At 37.9% G+C, this 20,857-nt stretch overlaps 1 long non-coding RNA gene across 1 annotated transcript in view; it reads left to right on the top strand.

Annotated features, from left to right (window-relative positions):
* The first annotated feature begins 984 nt into the window (after positions 1–984).
* The window catches only part of LOC128314533 (uncharacterized), an 85,755-nt gene continuing 65,882 nt past the window's right edge, over positions 985–20,857 (top strand). The window contains exons 1-4 of the long non-coding RNA XR_008296279.1: positions 985–1,024; positions 11,731–11,804; positions 15,783–15,907; positions 20,004–20,136. This is a non-coding gene — a long non-coding RNA (uncharacterized LOC128314533). The remainder of the gene's footprint in view (positions 1,025–11,730; positions 11,805–15,782; positions 15,908–20,003; positions 20,137–20,857) is intronic.

Genomic DNA, 20,857 nt, shown 5'->3' with positions numbered 1-20,857 from the left:
TATCCCCTATTTTTTTTTTTTTTAGTTTATTTATTTATTTTGAGAAAGAGCTAGACAGAGAGAGAGAGCATGTAGAGTGGGGGAGGGGCAGAGAGGGAGAGAGAGAGAGAATCCCAAGCAGGCTCCACACTGTTAGTGCAGAGCCCAGTGTGGGGCTCAGTCTCATGAACTATGAGATCATGACCTGAGCCGAGATCAGAGTTTGGACTGATTGAGCCACCCAAGAGCCCCTCTCCTACATTTTTGGTGAGAAATTGAAAAATAGTCCTGATGACAACCAGACCACAATGTTCTAGATAGAACATGACCGTTGCTAAGAACAGGCCATAGACAGGCCACTACATGACCGCAGAAATGACTAAACACCTCCCTCTTCTGACTAACGTGTATGATTGCTGGTTCTTTACCAATGACGATTCTAGGCTTGCCTAAATCCTCCATTTCTTAGACAAAAAATGTTAGGATTCCCAATCACTGAATTTCCCCTGCTTCTTGATGGCTTCCAATCCAGAATTTGTCCCTGCTCTTTTAACTCCTTAGAATCATCCAGCAGAAACTCAAATTCCATTAAAAGCCTTTCTCAACTCCCACTTACTGAGATACTCCTGTGGTTCCTGTGGGGTGCCTTGTCCTTTGCTACAGCAAGCTAAATACACTCACTTTATTTTTTTTACTTTATTTTATTTTATTTTATTATTTTATTTTATTTTATTTTAATTTTAGTGTGCTTCTAGTAATCTTGGTCTATCAACCTCAACCATGGTTATATAATATATATAATTGGCTGAAAGATTGAAAACCAAGTATAATTTGTTAAGAACTGTGTAAGTGAGAATGAACGTGACTTTTAGTAAGTTGCTAAGGGAAGTAATACATTGCCAGGAGTTCAAAAGACAAAGATCCACCTGTGGCTTGAGTTCAAGCTAAATTCTGGAGAATTGAGCTGATATAGAAATGTGATACTATTGTTTGCTTTTTTCTTTATTTAGAAGAAAAATCAACTCTCAGAAATGTTGGATCTACAGTAAGTACAAAGAACTTCGTTTTTCCTGAACCTATTTTTGAGTACGTTGCTGATATTATGCTTGAGCACCCTGAATATTTGCATGTGAATTTTCTATAAGAAGGGCATAACCCCAGTGCAACCTTCAGAATTAGGAAATTAACATTGATACCTTACTGCCATCTCATCCCCAGATCACATTTAAGTAATATCCTTCATAGTGAAAGGATGAAGCTCAAAATCACATTGCATTTACTGGTCACGTCTCTTTAGTCTCTGTCCTCTGGAGCAGCTCCTCAGCCTTTCCTTGACTAATGATCCTGACACATTTGAAGATTGCAGGCCAGTCATTTTACAGAATGTCCTTCTATTTAGGTTTGTCTAATATTTCCTTTTCTTTAACTTTTTTTTTAATGTTTATTTTTCAGAGAGAGAGAGACAGACAGAGTGCAAGCAGGGGAGGGGCAGAGAGAGGGAGACACAGAATCCGAAGCAAACTCCAGGCTCTGAGCTATCAGCACAGAGCCCAACACGGGGCTCAAACCCACGAACCGAACCATGAGATCATGACCTGAAGTGAAGTGGGATGATTAACCGACTGAGCCACCTAGAAAAGATATTTTGAGAAGATGTAAAATCCCTGGTCTCATCATAGTTTCGATTTGTTCAATGGATTATTTCCTATTTAATTTAATTTATTTTAAGATAATTATTTTTTAGAATAGTTTTAGGTTCACAGCAAAACTGAAAGGAAGGTACAAAGATTTACTATATACCCCTTGCCCCCACACATGCATAATGTCCTCCATCACCAACATCCCTCACCAGAGTGGTACATTTGTTACAAATGTACTTAATTTAATTGGTTATTATCTGTTACTTTGTATTTATTTTGACCTTGAAATTATCTCTGACTTGGCTGGTGGGAGCCCCTCCAACCTAGCTTTTGTGGCTTTTGACAAGTCCCCATTATTTTTTGAATGCTTTCTCGCTTTCAGACACAATAAAATACTATACTCTCACCTTGTACCTTTTCTTTCCCAGCCTTGGAATCTTCTGTTTCTTCAAAGAAGCTCTTTTTCCAGTGGGTAAAGGTCTTTAGAAACCAAGGTCTGAGTGCTAGGTGTGCGTATGGCTCTTGCCCTTATCATGCCCTTGCAGTGGACAGAACTAGAAAATATATGTAAACACGCACACCACACATGCACAAGCACAGACATCTACAGTAACATCCCCTTGTCTGCAGCTTTCCTTTCCATGGTTTCAGTCACCAGGTTCAACCAACAGCAGTCTGGAAGAGGATGATCTTCCTTCTGATATTGTCAAAATGTCAATAGTAACCTAACAACCCTGTCACAAGGCCTGTCATTCACTTCCCTTCATCTCATCACATTTATTTTATCACAGCATTGCAAGGAGAGTGAGCAAAGTACAGAAAGATTTTTTTAAGTTTATTTATTTTGAGAGAGAGAGAGAGAGCATGGACATGTAAATGACGGGGAGGGGCAGAAAGAGGAAGAATCTCAAGCAGGCTCCATGCTGTCAGTACAGAGCCTGATGCAAGGATCAATATCACGAACTGTGAGATTACTACCTGAGCCCAAATCAAGAGCCTCCCAGGTGCCCCAGTACAGAAAGTTTTTTTTTAAGTTTATTTATTTTAACACACACACAGAGCAAATCCCAAGCAGGCTTCAAAACTGTCAGCGAGGAGCCTGACACTGGGGCCTCGAACACACGAACTGGGAGATAGTGACTTGAGCTGAGATCAGGAATTGGACGCTTAACCGACTGAGCTACCCAGGTGCCCCTAGAAAGATGTTTTGAGGGAGAAAGAGAGACACCACATTCACAGAACTTTTATTACAGCATATTGTTATAATTGTTCTATTTTATTATTAGTTATCATTGTTAATCTCTGATGTATAAATTAAACTTTATCATACATATATATGACAGGAGAATACATGATCTATCTATCTATCTATCTATCTCGTGGTTTGGTACTAACTGCAGTTTCAGGCAGTTCCCTGGGGGTCTTGGGACATATCCCCTGTGGATAAGGGGAGACTACTGTATATTTATTTCTCTATCATATAAGTAATTTTATAAATTACTGAGTTTATAAATTACTGAGTTTATAAATCCCTGAGCTTACATTGAACTCTTCAAATTCCAATCAATTAGGATTCCTTTCCATATTTATGATTCTATTCTCTGGCAGTAGAAACCCTGCACCATTATTTTTAGCACACTTAATGTATGCTAAATATACTTAAGTCTACAGTGTATTTAACTCACTCCTGTCACCTCTCCTGCCCCTTCCCTCCCAGGGATATCTTCCTCATTCCATTTGGGTTTTAAGTCCTCATGCTAGGTACCTTCTTTATTCCAACTGGACTCTTACACCCTACATTGGGCCACTCTCCCACACAGAAACATTCCTCACCTCTCCTGGGCTCTGACAGCCTACACTGAATCACCTTCCACCTTCATACCTAGGCTTCCTCCTCACCCAGCTTGGGCTCCAATTCCCCACACCCAACCACCCTTCCCTCACAGATGCCCTCACCATTCTGCTTGGGCTTTGACACCCTGTGCTAGACACCCTTCCTCATGGATGTCGTCCTTACCCTCCTTAGCTATGATATCCTGTACTGGGCTGTGATCTGTGGAAATACTCAGGCTCTGACACCTTATGCCCATCCCCTGTGGATGGACCCTATGGAATCCCCATCCCCTACGTGGATGTCTTCTCACCCTTCTGGAGCACTGACATCCTACCCTGGGCTGCCTGTCTGAGTGGGAATACTCATTGCACACTGATCTCAGTCCAAAATCACACTCTGGATCCCTGTGGCTGTCCTTTGCTGAGTGGGACCCACCCCTACCATGTACCTGTTTATCTGGGACTGATATGTCCAAGCAAGTGAATGGAGTAGGAAGAGGGCTGTGGGTTTATTTTAATTAGGAATTTCTAACAGCTGACTTTAATTATCCATATGCTTTAATAAGTCTGGCGCTTTTGTTTTCCTGTGGTAGAATCTGTAGACTTAGCTTTTTAATACACAGGAAGTACATGGAATCTTTTTATTTTTGTTAGACCAAAACTATCACTGGCTTTCCCTTGATCAGATTAGATTTAATGCAGGCCTTTCTTAATCTGATCCCAGCCTATTTCTTTTGCATCCTTTCCTTGTTCTTTCTGCCCTGTGACTGAGCGCTTTACCTCCTCTGAACTCCTTGGCTCTACCACAAATATGCTGTCCCCTTCACACACACGCATCTGCTTTTCCTTCTTTCTGGCATACCCTCACCCGCTTTTCTGTCTGGAAACCTCCGACCCATTCTTTAAGACACAGATAAAATTGTTACTTTTCAGTGAAATTTTTCCCAACTTCCCAAGGACGAGTATGTCCTTTCTGCTTCTATAGGGAGTAGAGCTTGTGTATTAAACTTCTGCCACTGATTGGTTGTGTAACCTTGGGTGACTGCTTGACCTTGCTGAGTCAGTTTCTTCATCTGGAAAGTGGGGATAAAAACACAACTGTACCAACTTTGTAGCATTGTTGTGAAGATGAATTTTGACGATATATAACCCATCATGAATCCACAGAATGCTAATTATTGCTATTAGGATGATGATCTGATTGTGTCTCCCAGAAAAGAACATGTGTTCTTAGATACAGTTCCAGAACTTATTCCAACATCCAAAACATGATGTGATAAACGTTTTCTGAAGGAATTTATTCATTATGCAAATGTTGAAAATTTTCATTCTGTGCAAGGCATGTCTTATTCAATATTGTGACCAAAATAGGGATGCTCTCTGACCTCGTGGGATTCATAGTCTAGTGGGAAATGGAGAATTTAGCAAATAATCATACAAATGTATAAATAAATAAATGCAAATTGTGATCAGCCTCAAGATGAATAATAATTGTAAGACCAGTAGGAGAATGAAGAGGTTGCTAATTTAGAGTAGAAGGTAGAAAAATGTTTCTGAAAAAGTGATATTTGCCTGAGACTTGAAGGCTGAGTATAAATTAAACAGGTGAGAAGTGCACATAAGAGGAACAGTAAGAGGGGAGGTGTGACGCAAGTAAGGACTTGACTCCATCACGCCAGGAATGAGGATGAGGGGGAGTACATTATAAGATTTAAGAGGTGGCCGGGGCTATGCCATTTTGAACTAAAGGAATTTTGTGGACTATAAAGCCTACAATAGAAGTCATTGAACTTTTTAATCAGAGGTATGACGTAATTCTTTTTTCCCTCACAGCATATTCTGACAGGAAGCTAGAGCAGGGGCACCTTTAAAAAGAAATGGCAGCCTCAGAAAGATGTAGACCAGGTCGGGGCAGTGGAGACAGAGAGAAGGTGAGAGATCGGAAATGCACTGGGGAGATAGAGTAGACAGGTCTGGTGATGGTTTGGGTGCAGTTTGGTGAGTGGGAGGAGTCATTCAGGATGACCAAGGCTCAGGATTGAGTGGGAGAAAGAGCAGGAACAGAGGGGCAGTTTACTCTCAGATGGTGGAAACTGGAGGAGGAAGAGTTTTTTAAGGGCAGATGAAGAGTTCAGTTTTGGACATGCGGAGTGCATTTGAGATGATGGCACACTCTCTCAGAGGAAATGTCAAGGACACTGCTGTCAACATAGAGAATGGAATCCCCATCCCCCACCCCCTTCTTCTCTCACTATTGACAGACCATCAGTCTTATTTACTATGATCTTTCTGGATAATTGTCATATTAAGTGTAATGTATAGATGAGTTGCATTTGCAGAAAGCTAGTGGCCTTCTCTGAAGTGTAATACAGTCAGTTCTGCTGTAACACCATTTACGCAGTCCCCAAAATGAAAGTGCTATGAAAATTGTGCCAAAACCACGGGGTTTATGGGAAAAATGTGTCACAACACTTCAAGACTTCATCAGTGACATGTTTAAAAACAAAAATAAGAGCCGAATAAAAACGGTAGCATAGTTTTGCACATGTTAAATGTTTAGGAAATGCGTAAGTACTACAATCAATACGGCAATTTATTTTGAGAAGGACTTGAAGTTTTAAATGTTTTAATGTTTGTTTATTTATTTTGAGCGAGAGAGAAAAAGAGAGAGAAAGAATCCCAAGCAGGCTCTGTGTTACCAGCACAGAGCCTGATGTGGGGCTCAAACTCACAGACTGTGAGATCATGACCTGACCTGAAATCAAGAGTCAGAAGCCCCAGGCGCCCCAGGATCTGAATTTTTATGTTCACAACCTTAAATACTGGGGCATGTTTTTCTGTCTTTGAAAATTGTTTGAGGCTTTCTTATTTGTAACTTACGGCTTGAGCAAACAGCCAACAACTTTGGAAATTCAAACCATGTTTAAAATCATTCAACATGCCACTAAAAGGAGTGGTTGGCCTAAAGGGAGTCACTTACTGGGTTTGGTGATTTCTGTGTAAGGTCCTTGTATATAGATAGCATTTTCTCTCTCTCCTCTTTAAATGGAATTCTCATATTTGGATGACTGGGAGAAAATGACAGTAAAACAATTTTAAGGGATTCCCTGCTCTGATCAGAAATCTTTACATCTTAGCCAAGGGTGGTGGTCAGAAAAGAGCTTAGAAAATGTGCTGTATCTTTGATTGTGAAAAAGATTGTTTCTGTTTATGATTTTCTTCTTATGTGGTCTTCAATCCATGTGTTTCACAATCTTCCTATGTTTTCTGCTTCTTGAGGCCTTATTATTGAAGTTGTTCCAAGCATAGGTTTTTCTTTTCTTTTCTCATGTTGTCTCTGGTTCTTGGGAAATAGCACATGTTCTCTGATTTCTGTCAAAATGCTTTATCATGTCAAGTTTCTCTTCTATCCTTCAAGCTCTCCTTTTGCGTGCACAGGTTGGCACTTTGAACTATTTAGGTCTATCTAAGACGATGAATAGATTTTTCTTTTAAATAGACAATTTACAAATGCAAAAGAACACCCATTAACTGAGTCACATCCATTAGCTGAGGTCCTTAGTAGATGTTCAAGGTCTGGTTGTATATGCATTTGGTGCATGTGACTTGTCTCAGGTCAGTTGGATGCAGGTTTGGGTGTTTGTTTTGTTTTATTGCCTTATGTAGTGTTTTCTGCAGATAAAATCATGCACAAACAGATGTAAAATTCATATTATACTCAAACTGTTTGCTAATATATAAGTTACCTTGGAACAAATTTGCATTTTCAAAACAAGCATTATAAAAGAAATGACTCTATTGACTCTTATTCTTAGTTTTTCCCAGGAGAATATCCAGGGTTTGTAATAGCCTGGGAAACAAGTTCCACTCCTGAAAATTTGTAGTGAATCCATCCTTGATGAGATGGAAAATGGTGGTGAAATGGGTAGTAAGTGGCTTAATGGTTTGTTTATACTCTAGATCTTGAGTGACTTTTTTTTTCACCTCAGCTTCACAATAGTTTAATTGGATTTCAGGAAATGACAGTTTTTGGTTTATGCATGTATCACAAAAAACTGTCTCTCTAGTCTCTTCTTTTCCTTCCTCATTACCTACCTATCTATCTATCCATCATCTATTTACCCATTTGCCTTGTTCCAACTCAGTCTAAATAGAGGTACATATGTAACAAATATATGAGCCCCAGAAGAACTTTTTAGATCATTTTAATTAAAAGCAACCTCATTTTTAGGTGTGGAAGTAACCTAAACATAGAACTGAAAAAAAAATCTATTAACTCTTATGCAAACTATATATTTATTTTACGCATATTTCTATAAAGGATCTGGTGTTTTAATTCTGGATATGGTGACAAATAAACATTGGTTGCTGTACATGACAAGGTTTATTCTGCTTGGTAAGTACCAAAATTAGAATCTTTAACAGCTGACGGTGAAAAATTCACAACTTATTTTCAGAAAAATTACAGATTATTTATTTCCACCATCAAATGAGTCCAAGTTCAGGAAAACTAAAAGCGAATGCAAATCTCACATGCACACACATACACACACACCCATGTGCACACACAAACATACGGAGCAATGGGGCATTACCATTTATAATCCTGAAAAGGCAATTCTTTTTAAAGGTGATTTTTAGAAGGAGAGATTACGGGTGCCTGGGTGGCTCAGTCAGTTGAGCAGCTGACTCTTGATTTCAGCTCAGGTCATGGTCTCACAGTCTGTGAGATCAAGCCCTGTGTCAGGCTCTGCACTGACAGCACAGAGCCTGCTAGGGATTCTCTCTCTCTCTGTCTGTCTCTGCCCCTCCCCTGCTCTCTCTCTTTCTCAAAATAAATACGTAAACATTTTTTACAAAGGAGAGATTACATAGCTTTTGCATCAATAGTGACAGTCAAACAGGTTTCAATTGCTAAAGAACATTCCCAGGACCCAAAGTGATAGTGTTTTCAAATCTGGAGTTTTGTTAAAAAAGAATACAATATAGCCACAGCATTAAAGTAAAAATATTTCACTTTAATACATAGTCCAAACCTGTCTCACATTAGTAGTCCACAGTGGCCAGTAGGAGCTTCAATTTTCCCATCTTTGTAAAAGGCTAGATGGATGCAATTGTTCCCTTAGATCAAGAACCACTGACATGCGTACTGACACCTCAGAATCAAGAAGACTAAAACGGAGTCTTGGTTATGGTATTTTATTTCATGTAGCCACAGTCTTGCTGTGTAATCACCACCGATGCTGTTGATACTGTATGCTTTACTTGTAAAACTGTAGATTTGAAAACACCGTCACCTGGGTCCTGGGAATGTTCTTTAGCAATTGAAACCTGTTTGACTGTCACTACTGGCATCACCAATGGCAGAAGGGTCCCATGAAGATTAGGTCCAAATCATCAGTCTCACTGTTATCAATAAACAATGCTAACAAGCTGGTACAAACTTCCCCGAAACTTTTGGTACCCATGGGGACAAAGCAATATTATAATCGTATGTTTCATGCTTTGACCAGGGATGAAAGATTTTTGGTAGCTCTTTTATTTGATAAAATAACTCAGGCCAATTCTAGTCTTGCTGGAATCAAGTCTTGAACAGTCTGAAATATTAGAAGGAGTTGGCCTGGCATGGAGATGTGACATTAGATTTGGGATGACTGTTTTTTCAAAACAATGGTGAGCTATCAGTAGCCCTTCATAGAATGACTGATCCATTAACAGATGCAGCTTTTAGTGTGCTGTTGACTACATATCCATCTTGCCACTACTACTGCGTATGTGCATAGAGAATCTATCAGGAGCATCCTGGGACTCGAAGGACATACTTGTGAATTGTTCATTTAAATGCAAATTAGACTCACCAGCTGTTGTTGCTACTAATATTACCAATCTTAAGGAGACATTTCGTCCAAGCAACCAGAGAGGATAATAGGTAATAAATTTCACTTGTATAAGAAAAAGAAAAATGGTCAGAAAGCATAGGAGCAATATTTCATTCAAATTCATCTATTTCACAACAAGAAGCCTTCTAAACAGAATTTAAGAAGGCCACAACCAATTGCTTCAAAAGATTTTAGCGAAGTAACTGTCATCACCAAATGGATGAGTCAACAGTGTACAACAATATTTGCTAGGTTTTTTTTTTCCCCAGGCAGTAATTTTGTTTCATAAGTTAACAGAAACTGAATGAGTGGAGTCAATAATTTAACTTTCTAGCTTAAACTCACCAGTGTTGATAAAGCCAAATTTGCATGGATGATCTTTCATTTAGCCAAAATTATTTTTAGGTTATCAGCTGGGTCTTCTATTTTGCATGGCAAATATTTATTTCATAGTCAATGTTCCTCTTGGGAAATTACTATAAAAATATTTTAAATCACTTTAGCTTCTGCTGAATGAACTCTTGACGTGTAGGGACTGATTCTCACTTTACCACAAGCAAGCTGTCTTTGTATCATATTCTTGGTAAAAATTTACTGAATTAAATTCAAATATCATTTGATTTAGCATCAAGTTGTATCATTTATCTAGGCTGTTCTTGAAACTTCACTTTCTGGAGTCCAAGGCTTAATCATTACAATTTTCATAAGTAATATTTATGACAGTTTTCTACAGAGAACACATTTATGCAAAAAATTAGTTCTTTTTAGAATGTCTAGAAGTATTTTTGTGAGTATATTTAAACACATTGTGTCTTTTAGCATACTGATCCCATAGCAAAACTCAGGTAGGTAGGTAGGTAAGTAGGTAGATTGATAGATACTTTTTTTTTTTTTCCCCAAGAGGCTTTTGCCACTTTGGAATTTTCCTAAAACCTCAAAGGGAAAACTTCATTATTTGTTACCACATGTTTTTCAGAGTTGTACATGTTCTAAACCTGCCACACAAAATCACTACTATATATTTTCTAATTTATTGTTCTGGGTCTCAGTTTTGGTATGGATGAAGTAAAAACAAAAAAATAAGTGTTCAAGTGGGTCTCCATAATTTTATTTCTTATAAAAGTGTGAGTGACTTATCACAATTTCTCAGTTATCTGGGTTGGTCTGGAAAAAAGCTAAGTTATTCATGCAATCATGGTATTTTATATAAAAAATTTTTTTTTAACGTTTATTTATTTTTGAGACAGAGAGAGACAGAGGGTGAATGGGGGAGGGACAGAGAGAGAGGGAGACACAGAATCTGAAACAGGCCCCAGGCTCTGAGCTGTCAGCACAGAGCCTGACGCGGGGCTCGAACTCACAGACTGTGAGATCATGACCCGAGCTGAAGTCGGACGCTCAACTGACTGAGCTACTCAGGCGCCCCTCAATCAGGGTATTTTAATCAATATTTCTAAAGCCTAAATTGTCAAGTTATTATCAAGTAAAATTATTGGGTTCGTTTGACTTTCACCTTTTTTTTTTTCCTGTCAGCCTTAAGTGGATGATCAAGGTAGAATTCAGGAGAAGGATATAAAGGATTTATGTAATTCATAAAAGAAGACATAATCTGACCATTCCCTGAGTGACTGAGAAATAGATATGTAAGGGGTGACTAAAACAAGTCTTGGTGACGAGAATCAGATGATACAGGACCAATTCTTCCTTGCATTTAGAATATATAATCTCTTCAGAACATGTTGCCACTCCCAACTGTGTGAAGATGTACCCACCTCTGCCTGTCTTGGGGATTTTGAGATCCTTACATTTAAGTCCTTCTAAGTCATACACACCAACTTTTTAGCTCCTTGGGGGCTGATTATACAGTTGAAAGGTGACCCAGGCTGGTAAGATAGTTCTGTGGTCAAGTCATTTTAAGAAACACCGGGTAGGTAATTCTAAATAAGTTTTCACTCTGGGACTTGTTATTGGGCTAATGTGTTTGGACAACCTCTAAGAAAAGGATAGAGTACACAATAAAAGGATATAGTGTTTCTCAAAACTTCTATTTCCTTTTTAAAAAATGTTTTATTTATTTACTTATTTATTTATTTATTTATTTATTTATTTATATTTGAGAGAGAGAGAGAGAGAGAGAGAGAGAGAGAGAGAGAATGAGAGTGTGAGCAGGGGAAGGGCAGACAGAAAGTAAGAGAGACTCTCAGGCAGGCTCTGTGCTGTCACTGCAGAGCTTGATGCAGGGCTCAGACTCACAAACCATGAGATCATGACCTGAGCCGAAATCAAGAAGCGGCCACTTGACTGACTGAGCCACCCAGGCACCCCTCAAAACTTCTATTTCAACATAATTCAACCATCCTCTTTTTACAAGAGTCCCATTGTTCTTGTGTCCTGTACAGGTGCTGGAACTGCCTCCCACTTCTGCGTGAAAGCTGATTGTGTGTGTCACCTCCCAGCTCCTCAGTGACATCATGTAGGTAGCTTGAAATTGGCCATCGTGGGAGTATTTGCACCATGGGAATCAGTGAGGTCTGCAAACCAGAGCTTTTCATGCTGAAGAACGGGTTGTTAAATATTTACCACTGTTGTGTTCATCAGACACACTTTGTCTTATTCACTGCTATATTCCTAGCATTCATAGAAAGTGGCAGTCACATATAAAATAGATACTCCATAAATATTTGTTGAATGAATTACAGCTACACTAAATATAGAAATATTTAGAAATAAATGTTTAGAAATAAACAGTTGGTTTTTACTCTTCTTGAAGATCTTTCTAGGATATAAATTTTACCATCACTCTATCCCTAAAATGTCAGTAACTTCTCTCATACAGTTCTTTTTCTGGTTAAATGTAAGGATATTGGTTGTAACCTTTTTAACCATTAGGAAGCTAGAGAAGAAGTGGCATCTTTTTGTTACAAACTATTTGCTACAAGAAATCCTCACACAAAGTTGGAAGACATGTAGTCCCCTGTTGAATGGTGCATTAATCAGTCCCCCAGGTGGAAAGAATGTGTCATATCTGGTTTGTGTTAGTGCCATGGCAATCAGGTTGTTCCATATTGTGAATTTAATATGGGGCAATTAATAAGTTTGAATGGCCAATTATAAACCCATCCTGTTTCATTCTGGAGCTGCCTCAGGTGATAGTCATTCAGGGCTTATTAGAAACAGAGTAGGGAGCACTTAGGTTTTGGCATTTGGATTTAGAATCATGCAATTCTTTTCTCAGCTCACCCCCTTTTGCCGTAAAGTTCTGCTCAGAATGCTGTCTGACAATAGTTACTGTGCCATCTGGCTTTTTGCCAAGGTAGTTAGTGGAAGGATGATAGCCATACAGTTAAACTTTTGATTCATACTAATAAGACTTTATAAATTTCCAGATAGAAAATGTTAACCTAAAGTGAATGATATTCTGGGAATTGTTAACTAGACACCAGTTAACGACACTCAGATCTCATAAGGAATTCTAGTAGTATCATATTGGGCAGTGATTCTCAAACTCGAGGGCATCAAAATCACCTATGGAGTTAGTTTAAAATTCAGTAGGAAGAATTTCTACTAGATTTTTCTGAAGTTATCTGTAATTCCTCTTTAACTTGATTGCTGTTAAGTATTTAACATGTATAATTAAAAGAAGGGGAAATATATTAACTATATTTTTAATGCATCCACTCTTCTAATTATCATTTTCTGTCATTGAGTCCTAACAAATTCTCATTAAGACCTTTCAAAACTGTCCCCTTCTCCATTCCAACCATAGCTACTGCCTGGGTTAATGCTCTGAAGATTCTAATAGCCTCCCAACTGGTTTCCATACGTAAACGTACATGCATACATATACATATACGTATGCGTGTACGTATACATACATGTGCGCGTGTACATGTATGTGTACACATACATATACCTGTCTTTCTTTCAATCTCTATTATATAGTTATCATATCAATATACAATTATATACATAACTATATAATATAAAATATCTATATCTATATAGAACTATATCCATAAATCACAAGTCTTCAGTAATTATTCATTATAATCTTTCCAATCTGGGGATTGTGCTAGTGGAATACAACAAGATTTTTAGGTAGGACATGGACAAACATTTAACAAATATTAAAGATTTATTTTCATGTGTATTAAAAATTTAATTGGCACCCTCTTTCAGAGACAGGTTTTCAGTACATGGTAGCATAGCAGATGCTGTCACTACCCTGCTCGCATTTCCTTGGCCTGAATGGATCTCACGTACAGCTACTATGGGCAATAAAAACCCATTATTTCTGCCTAACTAGCTGAGCAAGCATGTTTGACCTGTGCCTGAATGGGGCAGAGGGTTAAGTCCTCTCAGAGCAACCGATACGTGGGGAGAGTCAGGAGTTTGTGGATAACTTCCTTGCCCCTTGGTGATTCAATTCTGAGGTATATTCTACAGTTTCTCAGAGAATATCAGTTGCCTGCCATGATAATCTGTTCTCTGACATTCTGTTTATTTGCTTTCCTCCATTTCCTTTCACAATTGCCTACTCCCTTCCCATGCTTCCTGGAATTACTTCCCAAGGAAATTACTTACACCCAGATCTTTGACTCAGGGCCTGCGTTTTAGGAAGCCCAATCTAAAACACTTGGTAGCAAAAGTGGTCTTAGAAAACAGACCCTTAGAATGAGTCTGTAATTTGATCATTCTCTGATAAAAGAAAGATCCCATTGCTGATACTATTTGGGATGGTGGTAATCCTGGCATGTTGTAGCATTGCTGTTAAAAGCTTTTCAGGAACCCTAAAGGTCTACAGAGGCAGCCCTTCTCTCCAGCTGGCAGCTTCTGTCACCTGGAAGCTGCGCAAAGGCTTCACTTGAAGACTTTCAGAAATGATGCTTGCCTTCTTCAAGATCTGCTTACACCTTTTCTCATTGTTCCTGGGCCAATAAGTAGGGTCAAGTCTTAGCATGGAAGCAGAACAGAAATATAGTCTCTGCTATTGGAAGAAGTGAATTGTTAATTAAAGAGCTGAGGTACATGGCTAATAACTGATAAGACCTGGGGGAAGAGTATGGAAATAGTGTAGGATGGTGGTGGGCACAAACCATAAAACTGTGGAGGGAAGAGTTTATTGCTATGGAGACGCTTTCTTATAACTCAGGGTTAATATACAGGCAATAATGCCTGGATCTGGTCCTAATATGCTGCTTGGATCTCTCCTTGAAACCATGGAGATGATGATCGCCTAGTAAATGAGATGGAGATGCTGTAACTGCCTTGGTAGACAATTGGGCAAGGGATCAGAAGCTCAAAACAGTGGCCAAGCTAGAATAAATTTATTACGTAAAACAGCTATGTGCCCCTGTTGTGTGCAGATGACACTTCCTTCACTTAAGCAATGAAGAATGCACTGGTAAAGGGGACATTAGCATCACTTTTGACTGTCCTCTGTAAGCAAGTTGATATAGGAGTTGCTACTTTGGAATTAACTGTAGTATCAATGGGGGTGATAGGATTCTAGACTAGAGGAGGTTCAATGGTGGGCTTAACCACCAGAGGTAGCGTGGTCATAATTAATGGAATAAGCAGCACAGTTGGATAACAACCATGGGATCTATGCACAGGATCTGTGACAATGGCTGATGGTACATGGTTTCTTAAGCACAATAGAGATGGGCAGCCAAAGAGCTTGAATTATATAACCAAATATTAAGATCTTGCAAGTAAAAGATTGAAGTCAACTTCTGCAATAGAAAAAAAAAAAAAATCATCCCTACCCATTTTCCAGACCTGAGCCTATTGACTGAAAAGAAAAGGCCAGTCTCCTCGAGGAAGAACTATGTATCTCTTCAACAAGTATTTCCAGAAGCTGTTTACCAGTTTATTATCAAAGGGCTCTATGGCCATTTACTAATACACTTTATACTAGGGTTGGGGAATGCCAGATGCCTCATGTCACTCTGTCATGGATTCCTTATTAGAATTGCTAAATGTGAGGGCCAAGAAACAGATGGAATCCTGGCCCAATGTCAACTTACAGCAGGTCCAGTCCACAACCCTTCTGTGGTCCTTTCTTAAGTTCCTGAGGGTATAATCATGGTTACACTCAGCCACTGGCAGAATCATCACTTTGGTTTCCTCGCCTGTGCAGTGAGAACCATTCTGATAGGGAAAACAAGTGGAAGCCTCTGAAATTCCTCCCCCAAACCTTCCAACTTCCACCCTATACTCTGGTGAAGGTAGTAAACCAGAGAACTACCACAATACTCCATCCCAGGAGGAATTGCAGGAATTCTACCAAAGACTAAGAAGATGTGGGAGTAGCTCTCTCTACCATATCAAAGTTGAATTCATCTATATAGCCTTTATGAAAAACCAGATGGATCACAGCAAATACAGGTGAACTACAAAATGGAGCAGTTGTAGCCTGTGTTAGTCATTATTATTGTTTTTATTGCAGTTATGCTGGAAGTGGAATGAAAAAACTGTTTCCAGGAAAAGGAAGTGATCATCGATGTCGTGTGCTGCTGATATGTCAACTAAAATGAGAACTGAGACTTGACTATTGGGCTTAATAGCCTGAAGGTAACTGTTGACCTTGACATGAGCTATTTTGGGTAAAGTTGTGGTGGCAAAAGCTTGGCTGGGTAGGATTCAAGGAAGAGTGAAGGCGAATATCGGGAGCTAAGAAATATAGGCAACTGTTTTGAAAATTTTTTCTATAAGGGGAAGAGAGGCTAGAGGGGATGTGAGGTGAAAAGGGTTTATTTTTTAATGGGAGAAATTGTAGTATTTTTATATAGATAGGAAATGTTCAGGAAAAAGGACAGAGTTATGTGGGTTAGGGAAGAGTTGCAGCAACAATTTCCTTGAGTAGGTAAAAAGAGTTGGAATCCAGTGTACAGCAAAGGGATTCAATTTTTTTAAATTGCTTTTGAACAGATGAGGTAGTGTGTAAATGAATGAAATTAATGAAAAGTTTTCTCTCTAGATAACTGTGGTTGGTTAGTAGTAGGTAAACATGGCTTCAGAGAGCAGCACTCTGGGGAATTTTTAAAAACTTAAGCATCTTATTATCTATAATTGGTCAAGTTTTGAAAGTTGGAGATGTAGTGCTGTACTTATGTTTACTTTCAACTTAAATAAGTGGCTGGGCCTTTTCCATTCACTAAATGTAAAAGGTAAGTACTTTTACCCTTTAATTTTTTTTATATTTCCCTAACACATATTTCAAGGGAAACTACCGTGGAATTCTAACAATCCAGATGAGATGAGACTAATATTTTTCTACATACATATGAGCATTTGTGTAACCATAACTCTTATGATTTCATGTTCCCTTGTTAATTTTTAAGCTATGTGTCCAGTTTTCAAGAGCAAATCTCTGAGAAGTGATAAGGTTCATGGTGGTTTTGTGTAAGTTTAAAGTAGACAGGGGAAGGAGAAAATCTCAGGAAGGTTGAGCATCTGTAAAAGCACTGAGAAACAGACTTTTCTGAAATCTGAAATTTCTCAGAAATCATCTCATTCAACTCCTTGAGTTTGCAGAGGAGGAGAGTCAGGATGATTAAGTGATTCACCCTAAATGACATGATTAAATAATGGCAGAGCCAGAGTTACAGGCAAGGTTCTAGAGTTCTATCTACTATACCTTTCTTTTTGAATGCAGGAGATTTGCAACAAAGTCAGTGTGTCAAATTTTAGGATATACATAATTATTTTTAAAATGAGAAGGAGTTTATATAAATGACCCATCAACAGTTTCTGTTATACAAACATAATTTTTATTTTAGAATAAAATAACTTAGATTTTTGGAAAATGGTGTTAATTAGTTTTGTCAAAGAGTAAGCAGGTCAAGAGATATTTTTCCTGTTTTGTTAGATGTAGGATGTTAGAGGCTAGGAAACTGTATTGTTTTAAATTGAAGAAGAAAGCAAAAATGCTTTTCATCAGCCTGTATGGTTAGATCACTAAGCAAGGATTTGCCTTTATCATGTAATCTTTCCAAAAGCTTTATGAATAGGCATTATTTCCAATGTACACGTAAGGTAACAAGCTCACAAAGGTAAGCAATGGTTCCAAGGTAAAAATATCCAGAAAGTGAGGAACTGATATTTCACTCAAGAAAACTTTATGAAAGAAAGGAAAACATTACTGATCTCACAATTCTATGCAGGTCTAGCTGTTCTATATGAATTTGCTCATATTTACTGTGAATAATGGCATAGTGATAAAAATAGACAAATATGGGCAGTCAATGAGGTGATAGATTGATTGGTTGTCTGCTGTATTTTCTTTCACCACCTTCTTTGTGACTGTAGAAAAGTCACTTACCTTCTCTTTGTCCTCATCTAATTTTTCAGATCAATTTCATGTTCCAATATTTATGAGTCTATGGGCTCATAAATCTCCTGACAATTTAAAATTTTCATAGAATAGATATAACCTTTGTACCATTGAAAATTTTGGTGACTATTCTGATTCTATTTCTATTGAAGAAATATTTGGACATTATACAAGCTAGTAATTTGATAGATGCATTGACTGATTCATATGCAATTTAAAGAGACACTGATAAGTAATGTAGAAACAAAATATATGTGTGTGGGTTTTTTGTGAAAAGGAGAAGGAACAGAAATATATCTAATTTTTTAAAATGATATAATATATAGTAATTTCCCAAAATTTTCTATTATAAGAAAACAGCTAGTGTCTGGGAACCCAAAGGGACACTGGACCAGAAATCAATATGAAAGTTTTGGTGAAAACTCTTTTAAAATTTGGTGATATACAGATATCAATATCCCTGACTTTTTCTTTAAGTTTATTTATTTATTTTGGGAGAGAAAGAGTGTGAGTGAAAGAGGGGCAGAGAGAGAGAGAGAGAGAGAGAGAGAGAGAGTCCTAAGCAGGCTCCATGCCATCAGCATGGAGCCTAAGTGGGGCTCAAGCTCAGAAGCATGAGATCATGACCTGAGCTGAAATCAAGAGCCAGACGCTTTAACCAACAGAGCCACCCAGGTGCTGCAATATGCCAAACTTTTACTAGCACTTTAGCCAGTTTAGGATATAGTCAGTGATAACATTAAAAACTATAGGAAAAGAAATGAAACTGAGAAGCCATTCAACCTTGAAGTGCTACTTTATGAACCTATTTTAAGAACTCTTTCTAGGACAAATCATGAAAAATGGAAAATGTACCTTCAAAATATTTTTCCTCCTCTTCTTCAACATATAGTTCTGTAAAGCATCTCTCATACAAGGCTTGGTGTTATTAGGTGCTCTGAGCAATTTTTGAAAATGGAAGAGACATTACTATCCTCAGATGACTTAGGGTTTAGTAGAGTGAATAAGACAAATATACATATAAATGTGACGCAAGTGAGAAAATTTGAAAATCCCAGAAAAGTAGTAAAAAAATCTGACTGGAATTATGGTTGAGATGACCTTGAAATTATAGATGTAGAGTCACCCAACCATGAACATGTAGTATCTATTCCATAAAGTTCTTGTACATTCCTTGTAAGATTAATTCCAGTTCACACTACTATTATGAATGGATCTTTATTTTGTAGTTGGTAATTGCTGGTGGGGAAGAAAGCTTTTGATTTTACAAATCGATTCAATAGAATTTGCTGATTTATTTAAATTGCTATTGGGGCACCTGGGTGTCTCAGTTGGTTAAGCATCTGACTCTTGATTTCGGCTCAGGTCATGATCTCACGGTCATGAGATTGAGCCCCACATTAGGCTCCCCACTGAGTGTGGAGCCTACTCAAGACTGTCTCTTTCTCTTCCTCTGCCCCCTCCCCCGCTTGCTGTCTCTTTCTCAAAGAAATAAGTAAATAAACAAAGAAACAAACAAATAAATAAAATTGCTCTAATGGTTGCTAATATTGGTATAGAATTTTGGTGGTCAGGCCTTAGGAAACTAAGAAAGTTCCAAGTTTTGGGGTACCTGGATGAATTACCTGGTTATTCATTTTGTCTCTTGGTTTTGGCTCAGGTCATGATATCATAGTTTGTGAGTTCGAGCCCTGTATGAGGCTTTGTGCTGACCGTGGGGAACCTGCTGGGATCCTCCCTTTCCTTCTCTCTCTGCCCCTCCCATGTTCTCTCTGTCTCAAAATAAATAAATTAAAAAAAGAGAAAGTTCCAAGTTTCTAGTCTTAGTCTCAGGAGATATTTTCCTTTAGTTTAGTTTTTAATTAATAATGTCAAATATTGTTCTGTATCATTGGAGAAATCACATGATTGTCCAGTTTGCATTCACTGATTTGGTGAATAATTGGTAGACTTTTCTGTTATTCAATAATTTTTTTTCAATCCTGGGTTAAACTTTACCTGATTGTTATTTTCAAATACACTATTGAAGTTAGTAGACTAATATGCTATTATGAATTTTGGCATCTATGTTCATAAGTGAAATGGTTGTAATAATTTTCTCTTATTATACAGTCACAAACTAATTCTGGAATCAAGGATATATTAGCATCCTAAAATCTATTAGGCAACATCCTCCTCAACCACGTTTAAAATTACATTGGTATAATATTAATCTAAATTATTCAATTTTTAATAGAATTGTTCAAGTTATCTGTTTATTATTTTAAAAACCTCTATTATGTCTATACTTATTTTCCCTTGTTTCTTCATTATTTTTGTATTTTAATCTTTCAGAAAAGAGAAAAGAGAAAAAGACAATTGCTTTAGGAGGCTAACAAAGGCTTCATGGATCAGTTGCCTTGGGGGAAGGCAAGATTGTAAGAACAAGGTGATATAAGTAGACAGATATATGTGAGCAGTCACATAGGTGAGAAAATTGTGTGTGTGTGTGTGTGTGTGTGTGTTTTAATTAAAGGAGTGGAGAATATTGTTCAAAATGCTTGGAGTGTAGAATACATTTATAAGGAAAGGACCTGGATGAAAATGCCTTAAATAGAGATTTGGCACTTGGACTAGAGCAAAAGAACTTATCTAGGGATTAGTTCAAGAGGTAATGACCAATGGAAGTTTTTTGACAAAGAAAGTAACATGACTAGAGGTAAGGATTTACCTGGCATAGGTTGTGGAATAACTGAACAGGGGACAACCAAAGAAGGACATTAGTCATTCATGCTTGGTTATGAGTTATCTTAATTCAATAATTAAGAACCTCCTGAGTTAAAAAAAAAAAAAAAGTTTAGACTGCACTTACCTCATATAGCACTTACTGTTTGCTGAAGTTTTTGCTATCTGGTTTCTACCCCAACTGTTCAATATATCAAAGACATCATGGACCCACTGTGGCCAAGTCAAATAACATGTTTCTATTTTTCATCCTATTGGAAATTCTGTTAGTCTTCAATGCTATGACATTAAGGCAATTTTCTCTTATCTTAGCTTCTGTGAGACTTGGTTATTTTGGTTTTCTTCTTTTCTGTAATTACTCACTGTGTGGCTCCAGCTTTTACCTTCTCCTCCTCTACCCCTGCATGTTAATATTTACTAAGAGTTTGCTTTTGGGCAGTTAGGGTTGGGTAAAGGATTCTAGG

This window comes from Acinonyx jubatus, chromosome B1 (assembly GCF_027475565.1).
Source record: "Acinonyx jubatus isolate Ajub_Pintada_27869175 chromosome B1, VMU_Ajub_asm_v1.0, whole genome shotgun sequence".
Classification (NCBI taxonomy): Eukaryota; Metazoa; Chordata; class Mammalia; order Carnivora; family Felidae; genus Acinonyx; species Acinonyx jubatus.
Note: the sequence above shows the minus strand (reverse complement) of the source record. Positions and strands in the feature narration are given on the sequence as shown.